Raw genomic sequence first — 240 nt, 5'->3', positions numbered from 1 at the left:
AAAAAAAAAAAAAAAAATTATAGAGACAAGGTCTCACCAAGTTGCCGAGGATGGTCTTAAACCCTTGGGCTCAGGCAATCCTCTCACCTCTACCTCCCAAAGTGCTTGGATTATAGGCATGAGCTACCTTGCTTGGCTTGTGTGTTCAGTTTGTATCTTGTGCTCCTGCTGGTCTTGCTTATTAGTTCTAGAAGTTTTTCATACATTTCCTTGAATTTTCTATGTAGATAATCATGTTTT

Source organism: Carlito syrichta, unplaced genomic scaffold (genome assembly GCF_000164805.1).
Source record: "Carlito syrichta isolate Samal-C Ts95f unplaced genomic scaffold, Tarsius_syrichta-2.0.1 Scaffold314839, whole genome shotgun sequence".
In the NCBI taxonomy this organism is placed as follows: domain Eukaryota; kingdom Metazoa; phylum Chordata; class Mammalia; order Primates; family Tarsiidae; genus Carlito; species Carlito syrichta.
Note: the sequence above shows the minus strand (reverse complement) of the source record.